Genomic DNA, 12,204 nt, shown 5'->3' with positions numbered 1-12,204 from the left:
GATGTAATCAAATTTAGGTGTCTACAACTTCAGTATAGCAATATATATTAACAACATGAAGTAATAAATGAGTCTGTTAATGTCTTTTCAAAAGTTTTGTTTCATATTAAGTTTCAACTGCTACTACAACTCTTTGTCATTGTGCATAAGCATGTAAAGCATTGGAAGACTTTGAGAAGAGGAAGATATTTCAAAGAACCAGTAAATGGTTTTGTTTGAGTAGGTCATGTAATCTAGTTAGTGTAGGGTAGGATAGGTTAGGGTAGGTTTTTCATTCAATAAGTGTGCTTACATAGTGTCTTAGAGTTAGTAGTTGTCTAGTCTAGTTTGTTTCCTGGTTGTTCTTTTCTCAATGACTATTTTGGAGGAGTTTGCAGTTGGTTGGTTGCTCATATTTTAAATCATTTTTCCAAGGGTGTGAGTGATTCAAGTTTCTACTTGTGGAAGAAATTCTTTGCATATGTTTCCAAACACTCCATTGAGTAGTTGAGTCTTCATGATGTCAGGAATGTTCTATTCAATGATGGTGTCTAGTTGGTCTTATCTGTAAGTTTCATGTTGTAAGAGTCAGTCATGCAACAACTACTATTTGGTTGTAATAGTCAGTCCTACAGCCACTACTCTTTGATTCAATAGACACTCCTACAGCAACTACTATGTGATCCAAAAGACAACTTTCAGAAAGTATGAAGAAAATACTCATATTAAATATGCAACACTCTTGGAGGGACCTGAATATTCATCAATAAATGGACCTGTACTTTCAGCTATTTGCAAAGTTTGAAGTTTCTCACAACAACACAAATGGTATTGTGATTTCCATTTATTCATAATAATTATCATTTTTAGTAATTGATTATCTATTCATTGCATTTTGATTTTCAATTATCATTATTGTAATTATATGCTCCATAAGTAATTTGATGTTACCCTCATCCATACATTCTCATTTGAGGACAAACAACCTTTTAGCTGGAGGGAGCACATGTGTACCTGATTTTATTGACATAGACCATAGGAGGATGACCTTTCATGTATACCTTTTATACCACCTTTGAAATTCTTGATGATTGATTAAAGTTGTCATAAGATTCCATGCTGGGAGTTTTCATGACTAACTAATGCCTATTCCTTGCTTGAGGACAAGCAAGATTTCAGCTGGGGGGAAATGATGAGCCTAAAAAATGTCATATCTATATCCATTTGTTATAACACTTTAACCCATAGTTTCAATATATATCCAAGCCATTTCCACATATTAACTTGGTTTATGAAGCATTAACTATGATAAATGATGTATTGATTAACAATTGCATGTATAGCTAGTTGATGCTAGAAATGATGATTTATTGTGAAAAATGGTTAACATTGAATAATAATATTCTTGAAGTGGTTAACATGTTGTATGTGAGTTATTTGGGTCATTCATGCAGCTGGAAAGAAGGAAAAGAAAGTTGACACTTGTCAATATTCATTAAGTGCAGGAAATGAAGAAAAAGTTAAAAGTCAATTCCAGAAAATAGGCATATCTTGCTCAATTCTTAATGAAATTAAGAATGGCTTATGGTTTTGGAAATTTAAGAAGAAGGAGCATAAACCATTTTGAACGTTTGAGTTGGTTTGAAGCAGTTAATGAGCAACATGAATCAGAAGTTGGTTGAGGAAAAAGTGGCACGTTTTCAAGCAGCATAAAACCACTTTCAGAAAAATGACCATAACTTCCACATTACTTAATGAAACTAAGATTTTCAAAATGATTTGGAAATTTTAAAAGGAGGAGAATAACATGGTAAAATGGTTTGATCTAATTCGCAATAATTAAGGAGAGCCATGCATTTGAGTGGGCTACTGAAAATGTGGAACTGAAATTCAACACTTTGTCATTACTTTTGTAATAAGATTCTTCCTTATTTAAAAGGATGATGGGGAAACTTGTTAAGTTGTTAGAGGGTTGTTAGAGGTAGAAGTAGAGAAATAGAGAGATGTAGACATACATAGAGACATAGATAGTTTAGATAATATACAGTTCCTTGAGCAACTATTGTGCAGTTTCATGCAGCCATTATTGTGTATTTAGTTTGTTTACAGCATTGTTATTTTGCAATGATAGAATAACTTAGAGAGTTTCATGGTGCATATACTTTGCAGACTTGTTTCAAGTATACATCCTTGGGTTGACAATTTAAATAAACCTTCTCTATTAGAAAGATAACTTCTCATTTTGGATGTCTAATCTGTGAGTTGTGTTTCTAAAACCAAGTTATTGATCTAATTGGGAAGCTGACATAGGCCACCAAGAAATTTCCTTATTACCCAAGTCACACCTACTAGCTCTTCTACTCTTCACTCCTTCTTCACTACTCCCTTAGATTCTCCATGCTCAATGAATTATCATCCAAGACTCCATAAGACCCTCTAATTATACTCAACTAAGCCACAAGTCTACCTAGCAAGTTACAAATTAAATAAAACATTACATTAAATGCATATTTGAGCCACAAGTCAGCCTACAATAGATATCAAATATTAAATGTCTTAGTCAGCTTATAAAACCCATTAAATGTGCCTAGGATAAAAACTCAAGGCCCAAATAAGTCACTCGGGCTAAGCCTCAAGGAACTTTATACCCTTGAGAAGTGAAAGAGGAGAAGTGGCTTATTGCTCCTCTCGGCTATGTGACATCTTTTTGTTTTCATCTATAGATTTGGGCCTCACCTACCTTGGGTATATTGAGGACTCCCTAGCTAAACCAATTGTCAACCTTGCAGACAACCATCTAGGGTGTTAATGTGTTTGAAGTGACTAATTGGAACATTTGTAAAACATACACACTCCTTGGCGCAAGTATCACATTCTGAGAATCAAAAACTTCTATCTGGTTGTTCCTATCTATTGCTTGATTTTTTACTTGTTGAATGAATGTTTGCCAAACTTGGTCAATCCTAGCCTAGGGCATACTTAGCGTAGTCATTGCCTGTTCTAAAAGTTGAACGAGTTGAAGCAAAACAACCAAAATCTCTCTAAGCCAAGCAGATTCAGGAATTTATGTCAAAACAACCCAAACCCAAATAGAAGTTTCACAAAGCCAAACTCAAGCCATCTCAGGCATACCAAGAAATTGCAACTAAGAAAAAGGAAGTAACACCAAGCCCTCGAATTGTCAAAATCCACAAAATAGAAGACAAAGCTACTGATGAAGCCCTTCAAGATGCCTGGTTAGATCACACTATCAAATTTAGCAAGCATATAGGAGTTAACCCTGCTTATGACTTACCAACTAGGCATGATTTCTATGATTAGACTCCCTTGTTCCTCCACATCTTCTTGCATAAGCTCCACTTTAGAGTCATCCTTGTAGGTAAGCTAGCCACCCTTAGTCATCCCCTTAAGAATTTTAGCTCACACATCTCATATAGATCTTTGCCTTAGAACCAAACCAATCCCCTCAAACCTAGCTAGCATCCCAAAAGCCTAAATTTCACATCCAAGCCTTCAAAATTGTTGTCACCTTGCCAAAGTCTACCATTCCTACCATCTTGCAAATCCACCAACCTCACAGAGGTTATCCCTCTGACAGAGCTTTGTTTAGGGTAATCTAGTTTTTGTCACTTGTTATCCCTCGTCACCTTGAGCCAAAGGTTGGGATTCACAAGTGGTCAATCTCGTGTTTTTCCTAAAGGATCATCAGTCTATACTTAAAGTTGACACAATCACCACCAAGCTTGCACATAGGAAAGCAGACCTTTCATGCTTTGGCAACATATCTTTGAAGTTAGAATCCCCAACCCAATCCTCCTTAGGTTTTTCATATAGCTTTACCTCAACCTAGGAAATCATTTGCATAGAAAAGGCCTCCCCCTTTGCATCCATCAGCATTGTTTCATCTCATCCCTAGGAACATTTTCATGTCACCCGTCACTCACTTAGCCAAGAAGAAGAAAGAAACAATGGAACCCTATCATTTGGATAAAATAGCATCACTCCCCTTGAGCACTCAACCATCCTTCAGCCCAGAAAACACTATACCATCACCTACTGACATTGAAGCTTTCATGAACCAATCGAGAAATGCAGTATTAGTGAGCGCCATTATAGACAAGAACAAAGAAACAATCATGGCTAACTTTTGAAGGGACAATATAGGAGCCTTCGACTTTGGAAGACCTCCTCCCTTATCAGATCCATCCCACCCATTTTTTGGACAACTACCACTCCCAATAGGCTCTTATGATTCAAATTATCCTCAATATGTGCCAAAAGAAGAGCCTCAAGCCAATCCTTTTGATCCAACAGACCCAAATATAGCATCCTCCACCCAAGTTGAAATCTCCATTCCGCAAGCCAATCCAGCCACCACCACTTCATCCTTGTTTCATACCTCACCACTCCAAACTATCTTTTCCCAAAACACCTCACCATTAACTCCCTTCACTATTGCTGCTACTGCTCTCCAACCCAGGCTTCCAAATCCACCCATCTCCCAAATCAGTGCTAGCATCTTTGGCCAACCTCAGTAATATACAACAAGGATGTCACCCATGGGGCCAAGTAATCAACCTTTCATCACCCCAGCTTGTTTACCTTAGCTCAGAACACAATTCCATCATTTCCACTAGGTCCTTGGAGCTCAGTGCCATCAGCCACAAATCCACAAGCTACTACCCTCACTCCACAAAGCTATCAAACCCCACAAGCTACTACCAATGTTCTGCCAAGCTCTCAAGTGACCCAAGCTCTTGCCACCACTCTACCAAGCTTTCAAATCTAGCCACCAAGCTATCAAATCCCATCAGTTCCATTCCCAATCTTTCAATTCCCACCACCTCCACCACCAACTAATCCATTACCTCCTATTACTAACTATTTTTCTATGCCACTTCTAGGAGGAAATCCACCACCACCAACCACCAATTACTTGGCCTCCTTTGCCATGATACCCTCCCAAATGGGGGCACAACCCACATATATTGGTCAAACTCCTCAAATCCCAAGTCAAGTTCCACAAGCTCCCCGATCCTTTCTCCAAGCTTCACAACCATCTTATAACTTACCTCCACAAAGCAATCCATTTATCCCACAGCCAACCTACGTCCCTCAATCCCTATCCCAAATCCCATATCAGCAACAAGCCTCGCAACACATGCAACAATATGTGCCTCCTCCACCTCAGCAACCCATCATCCACCATTCAGTTGCCCAAGCCATGTACAATCCCTACCAACCCATACCTCAAAGCCATCCATGTTCCATTGCCCCATCTAACACATACCTACCTCAGGGCACTCTTACATTGGGTGCACCCTAGCCATCACCCATTAATTTAGAATGGGAAGCCATGAAGACAGCTTTGAAGAACATCCAGGAGGGAAATGATCCAAAAACCTTCAAGTTTGAAAATGTGTGTCCTTACCCATTTGACATAGCCATTATCATGACACCATTTCCCAAACACTTTGAGATACCCAAGTTTGACAAATTCAGAGGAAAAGGAGACCCTGTCACACATATCAAAGAATTTTACATGCACTACCAAGAAGTGGCATATGGTGATGTCTTCCTCTTGCGTCTCTTTCCCAAAAGCTTGGCCGGACCAGCTCTTGAATAGTTTTATAGAATCCCATATGGTACAATTAAAAACTTTGTTGAATTGTCTGAGGCATTTGTAGCCCAATATGCCCATCTTGTTGAAACAGATCTCTCAATAGTTGATCTTGTCCACACTAAGCAAAAAGGTGGAGAAAGCCTTCCCAAATATCTGCAAAGATGGCAAACCCTTACCACCCCCATATCTTGCACCTTGCTAGAACACCATTTGGTAAAAATGTTTATTAATAATGCCCATCCCAGCTTGGCTCACCACATGACCATGAACTGTTTGTAGACCTACAAAGATATCAAAGAAAAAGGAATGATCCTTGAGCAAGGAGTCATTAAAGATGGTGTGGTCAAGATTTAGAAGGAAGCCAACCAAAATCAATCACGTTCCAATGAAAAGTCTAGGTATTGGAACAAAAACAAATACGTTGCAACAGACAGCGTCACTGACACCAAACATGTGAATATTGTTGGTCCTTCCCAAAATCAATCCAACCCACCTTATCAACCAAACAATCAACAAACTATCAACTACCAACACCAGAATCACCAAAGCTATCAAGGCCACAATCCAAGTCCCAAAATTCAAGGATCTAGAAATCAAGTTAATGCCATCAATGTAGCTGTAGGACCAAAGCCCAAGTTCCAACTTGCACCTAGAAATTATACACCCCTTGGTGAGCCATTGGATGTCATTTTTGAGAAATTGACTAAGGAAAACCTCATCAAATTTCCTCCTACCCAGCGAATTGACCCAAGCCAATCCAAAGCTGCATGGTACAAAGATAATGAGTACTGCAAATTTTATAGGGTAAAAGGTCACACCACCCTCAGATTCATGAAACTGAAAGATTATGTGCAGGACCTCATTGATTGGAAAGAAATCACCATTGGTGCCCAAACCTCTCCCAATGCAGGCTTACAGATCTATCAAAATGCTTTTCCCCCTCACAACAACCAAAATCTTGAAAAAGCACCTATCCAAACCAACAACAACACCAATAACCGCCAGCCAAACCAATAGCATGGGAAGAACAATGACCACACTTCATCCTATATTGGTTATGGTAGCCTCATAGGTTGTATATCCGAGAAAGAGCCTTCTGTCAATGTTATCAATATCCAAGGACCAAACAATGAGTGTGCACTCACCACTCAAATAGTGCGATTTAACATCGCAGGCCCACCAGTTTCACCAGCACCATCAGCTCCATCAAAAATCCAGTAATATATCTTGGAACACCTTGGGAACATGCCAGCCCAAATCTCCATTTTAGACCTTCTCTGCACTAGTCCTATGTACAAAAACATCCTTGATAGTGCTCTCATAGAATCTTGTGTCCCTTCAGATATCAATGCTACTAATTTTCATAATCTCATTGGACACCTATCCTCCTCATGTGCCCTATCATTCAAACCCACCAACATACCTGTGGTCGAGCCATATCACACCCTTCCACTCTGCATAGCCATTATGGTATCCAATTTTGCTGTAAAAAGAGTAATGATAGATAATGGATTAGCCTTGAATATTTGCACCCTAAAATTCATAAAACAAGCTAGGTATACTGAGGCAGATATCATCAGTGAGGTTATCACTATCAAAGCTTACGACAGCTTGCAAAGAACCACAGAAGGAACTATTTTGCTACCAATCAAGGTTGGGCCAATCATCCAAGAAACACTCTACCATGTTATTGATCTAAACCTACCATTTAACATCCTCCTTGGTCACCCATGGATTCATGCCATGAAAGTCGTTCCATCCACTTACCATTAGTGCATCAAATTTCCACATCAAGGCACTAAGGTAACCATCCATGCCGATCCAAAACCCTTTGCTTACTACAATGTGGTTAAAGCTTCATATACAAACCATTTCCTTGGAATTGATATCGGCACAGCCATCGCCAGCTCATCCCACACTTGTAATGACCCAAAAATCATCCTCGCCTCCACCCTATCTATCTTGAAGATCAATAACAAAGGCTATGGAGAGTATAGTCTGTTAGATGCATTTATTGTCGGGGCACTCCCACTTGATCCACATGCCCATGGACGACTGACATATCACAAAGCTAAGGAGATTCCATCTCCTCAATACAAATAGTTTGGCCCAACAACCTTTATATCCTCAAAAGTCCCTCTTAATGAGGAGCTCACTCTAGATATCAACAATTGGTTACATAAGGATGCACCTCCAAGAAATCAAGCACACCTTGATCACTTCAGCCAAAAGTATCCCTACGAACATAAGCTCATCACTAATAAATGAAACTATCAAGGTGGTGGTCTAGGACTAGAGGGAAGAGGCATGCAGTGCCCCATCGAAGCACATAAGTGGGAAACGAAGTTAGGTCTTGGCTTTGGCATACCCACAACTTGAGGCACCAATATGGATGGTCACACTTTTTTGAACATTCACCGCGACCTTGTCAAAATTGAAGACATTCCTGAGGAAGTTGAAAAGAGAGCCTACGACGATATCCCAGACCAAATCTCCCTGGGAGACTCTGTTCTCCAAGAACTATCCATCCATTTCATTGACCTACCACTCGCCCATCCACAGCTCATAGATTGAGACCAACCAAGCGTCATACACATTGATGAATTCACATCAGAGGAAGCGCTTCTGAGATTCATGGGAGCTGAAACTCCTCACAAGAAAAAAAAGCCAAATTTTTCCTATATCTATAAGCTAGATCCCAAGGGGTACTTTGGAGAAAATCCCCAACCTAGTTCTGATACACCCAAAACTAGAACTAAGGTGAATTCGGGACTAGCTAAAGTAGCGAAGAGGGCCCCTTAGTAAGAAAATCCAGAGTCACAAGTAGAACATGAGGATTTAGCATTACCTCCTCAAGATAATCGACTAGAGGTGTCTTCTATTCTAATTGAGGATACTAGAGAAGTCAACATCAGTTCTTTAGAGATCCCCAGACTTGTTCACATTGCTGCATCCCTATCACAAGACCAAGTTGACCTTCTCTTTGAGGTCTTAAGAGAGAACATTGGCCAATTTGCATGGTCATATCAGGACATGCTAGGACTTTATCTAAAGCTTATAGTTCATCATCTTACAGTCAATCCAAAGATCAAGCCCGTCAGACAAAAGCTTAGAAAAATGCACCCCAAGGTGGCATTACTAGTCAAAGTTGAATTAGAAATAATGTTAGCTGCTAAGGTTATCTGACCTATCAACTACTCAGAGTGGATCTCCAACATGGTCCCCATCACTAAGCCTTTCAGTGACATCAGAATCTGTAATGATTTTACAGATCTTAACAAAGCTTGTCCAAAAGATGATTTTCCTTTACCCAACATAGATATGATTGTAGACCTTACAGCTGGACATGAAATTTTGTCCCTCATGGATGGATTTTTTGGGTATAATCAAATTAAGATTGCAGAAGAGGATCAGCATAAGACAGCATTCACTACCCCTTGGGGAACCTTTTGCTACAACATGATGCCTTTTGGCCTAAAGAATGCTAGGGCTACCTATCAAAGAGCTATGACAGCCATTTTCCATGATCTTATCCATAGCATTTTGGATTATGTGGATGATATCTTTGTCAAATCTCATACCTTCATGGATCATCTTGCTGACTCGGAGAAAGTCTTTGATAGGTTAGCCAAATATCATCTCATGCTGAATCGTAAGAAATGTGTCTTTGGGGTCACATCTGGCAAGCTTCTAGGCTTTATAGTTTCTAAACGAGGTATAGAGATCAACCCCAAGAAGGTCAAGGCTATCTTAGACATGCATCCTCCCCAAACACTACAACAGCTTCGCACTCTTCAAGGAAAGCTTCAATCCATTCGATGCTTCATCTCCCAGCTTGCAGATAAGTGTACACCATTTGCACATTTACTGAAGAAGGATGAAAACTTCAAGTGGGATCCTTTATGTCAATGTAGCTTTGATCATCTCAAGAAGTATCTCATCAATCCCTCTATCTTGGTTTCACCAGTTCCTGTTTGTCCCTTGATCTTGTACATATCAGCAACGCCTACTACTCTAGTGGCACTTCTAGCACAGCTCGATGACTACGACAGAGAAAGATCCATCTACTACATCAGTAGAACCCTAGTTGCTTATGAACTCAATTATACTCCTATGGAAAAAGCTTGTTTGGTAGTTGTTTTCTCAACTCAAAAGCTTCACCACTACATTCTAAGTCATACCATCCAACTAGTCTCCAAGATTGACCCTCTCAAGTATATGCTCTCCAGAACAGCACTTATAGGTCGTTTGGCCAAATGGGTTATGCTCCTTAGCGAATTTGACATCCAATATGTGGATAGAAAGGTAATCAAAGGGCAAGCTATAGCAGATCACCTAGTTGATGCACCTCTAGTAGATACATATCCTTTGATCACAGAATTTCTAGATGAGCATATCTGTCTAATTGAAGAACAGCCCCCATGGAAACTTTATTTTGATGGCTCGTACACATCTCATGGATCAGGGGCAAGAATATTGTTGGTCACACCTCAAGGAGATTACATTCCAAAAACCTTCAAGCTACAATTCCCTAGCACCAACAATATAGCTGAATATGAGGCTCTCATAGCAGGATTAAAGATAGCTACAGAATGGAACATCACTAAGTTACAAATCTTTGGCGATTCTCAGCTCATCATCAAGCAAGCCCTAAATGAATATCAAACCAAAGATGAAAAGATATTACCCTACAAAGAGCTATTTGATCAACTAACCCAACATTTTACAAAGCTTCAATTTACACAAGTGCCTCGAATGCAAAACAAAGTAGCAGATGTTATGGCTACTATCGGCTCGCTCTTGAAAACTCCCCAAGTGGTTACGTAGTATGAGTTTTTAGTCGAGCAACTCCTCACACCGGCCTATGTGAATGATGACTAAAATCATGTTTGTATCTTGGTTGGTCCCCAATCCCCTTGGTACCATGAGATTCATGCTTACCTTAAAGATGCTAGCATCTCCCCTCACCTCACACGTACCCAATGCTAAAACCTCATCCGAAAATCATCCTGTTATATTATCATAGCCAATACCCTATATCATTGGGGTTATCACAATACTCTCTCTCGATGTTTAGATGAAAATGAGGCCGTGATGACATTAAAAGAAGTACACTCCAAACTTTGCAGTGCCCACACGAGTGGTATTGTCTTAGTACGAAAAATCCTTAGAGAAGGCTACTATTGGCCTACCATCGAAGAAGACTCCTGTGACTTTTTCAAAAAGTGTCTCTCATGTCAGTAGCACACAAATCTTGTACACACTCCAACACAAGATCTACAGCCTATTGCACCACCTTGGCCTTTCGCTTGTTGGGGCCTTGATCTAGTTGGAACTATCACACCTCTCTCATTTGATGGACATAAATGGATAATAACAGCTACAGACTATTTCACTAAGTGGGTGGAAGCAGTCCCCCTAGTCTCAACTACAGGAGTTTAGGTCTCCAAGTTCATCTTGTACCACATTGTTTGCCGCTTCAGCATCCCATCCACCATCTTCACCGACCACGAAGGTAACTTTGAAAATCTCAACATGGAAGAATTGTGTACTTCCCTCCACATCCATCACCACTTTTCTAGCCCATATTTTCCACAAGGTAACGGCCAGGCAAAGGCAACTAATAAAACCCTCCTCAAAATCCTAAAGAAAGTTGTCAATGATTCAGGCCGCGATTGGCACCTACAGATTAATCCTGCCCTATGGGCTTATCAAACTTCCTTTTGTACATCCATAGGCACAACTCCATACTCCCTAGTCTATGGTACCGAAGTGGTACTACCTATAGAGGTTGAACTTCCCTCCTTGCACATATCTTTGCAAGGGCAAATATCAGATAAAGAATACAGAGTAGCCAAATGAACCCAGCTAGATCTCTTAGATGAGAAGCGACAACAAGCTTATGATCATCTTGCAGTCTACCAAACTCGTCTCAAAAGGAATTTCAACAAGAAGGTACTTCCACGACACTTTCATTTGAGCAACATGGTCCTCAAAGAAAACATGAAAGTCCAAGCAGATCGAGAAAAGAAAGGTAAGTTTGAACCTTCATGGCTTGGTCCTTATGTTTTCACTGCCTCCTTTGGCTTCGGAGCCTATCAGCTATCTACACTGGAAGGAGAAATCTTGAATGATCCTACTAACGGCATTCATCTCAAGAAGTTTTATGCTTGAAGATCCTTGGTATACCCAGCTTTTGAAATTTTTTTTTTTTTTTTTTTTTAAAATAGTAAAGAGAAATAAGCGTCCAATGGTGAAAACTTGACAATTCAAGCACCTTGGATAGGTACCTTGGTGAAAACTTGGTAATTTATGCACCTTGTGTAGTAAGACTAATCCATTATCTATCACTATCATATCCCTCATCCATTCACCCACCATCCCATAAAACACCTGCTTGTTCCCTTGGTGTTCCAACCAAATATCCAAAATCTAATGAAGCTTTTAAATACCTCCTATATAGCTTGTAAATCTTGTACCTCAACTTGTAAATCTTGTACCCCAGCTTGTAAATCTTGTATCATCCCTTGTATCATAGCTTGTATATCCAAATCTTGTCCAAAACTTGTACCATATTCCAACTTGTATTATATACCAAAGCT

Source organism: Cupressus sempervirens, chromosome 10, assembly GCF_028749045.1.
Source record: "Cupressus sempervirens isolate cs-2001-9-10 chromosome 10, ASM2874904v1, whole genome shotgun sequence".
NCBI lineage: Eukaryota > Viridiplantae > Streptophyta > Pinopsida > Cupressales > Cupressaceae > Cupressus > Cupressus sempervirens.
Note: the sequence above shows the minus strand (reverse complement) of the source record.